Raw genomic sequence first — 808 nt, 5'->3', positions numbered from 1 at the left:
ATGATGTTGACTATTTTCCCAATTTGAGATGCACGGAAGAGAAGTTAATTCATCCATACAGTGGAGGCCTCAGGACATTAGGGCTGAATTCTCTTGTGGAAACTCAGCAGAGAAAGGCTAGAAGACAAGACAAGTAAAAACGATCTTTTTGTTTTCCCGCTACACTGACACAGTGGCTCCAACAATGGGCTCGAGCACAGCAACGCCTGTGAGGATGGGGCAGGACCGGGCAGTGCTTCCCTCTGTTGGACGTGCGGTCACCATGAGTCAGAACCGACCCCACGGCACCTAACAACAGCAACAACACTGATTAGTCCTGAAAAGTCTTCTTCACATGTGGCATGATAATCTGGCCCAGTCAGCTGACCACTGTATACAGGTGCCAGCTGGGCCTCCACTGAGCCAACGTTTGCCCTCCCACCCCTGAATAAAAGTCTGAAGAGGCTTTGCTGTTTTTTCAGCTTCTTCACTGGCCAACAAAGTGCTGCAAACCAAATGCTCCCATTATCAAAACAGCAAACATTCCACGAACAGATGAAAACATCGCTTAGGAAAGAGAGTGGGTAAAAGCTGCATGCGCGGCTGAGTAACTGCTTCCGAAAAACATGACCTGGACTTTAAAGAAATCATGTTTCAATCCGAAGAATAAATTTAATGTTAATAAAATGGCAATTTCGAGTCAACAGGGTTGTCATGAGTCAAAATCGACTCCAGAGCAAAGGGTTTGTTTTTTGTTCTTTCTTTCTTTTTCACTATATTGTCTCTCCTTACCACTAAAAATCATTCTTAGGGCACAAGGGCCAAAAGG

General features: G+C 45.2%; 1 protein-coding gene across 1 annotated transcript in view; it reads right to left on the bottom strand.

Annotated features, from left to right (window-relative positions):
• Nucleotides 1–808, bottom strand: part of MTUS1 (microtubule associated scaffold protein 1) — a 121,962-nt gene that overhangs the window by 11,671 nt on the left and 109,483 nt on the right. The gene's annotated exons all lie outside the window — the stretch shown is intronic.

The sequence above is a fragment of the Trichechus manatus genome, unplaced genomic scaffold (assembly GCF_000243295.1).
Source record: "Trichechus manatus latirostris isolate Lorelei unplaced genomic scaffold, TriManLat1.0 scaffold00099, whole genome shotgun sequence".
Classification (NCBI taxonomy): Eukaryota; Metazoa; Chordata; class Mammalia; order Sirenia; family Trichechidae; genus Trichechus; species Trichechus manatus.
The sequence above is the reverse complement of the archived record's forward strand: the minus strand, read 5'-3'. Positions and strand labels throughout refer to the sequence as shown.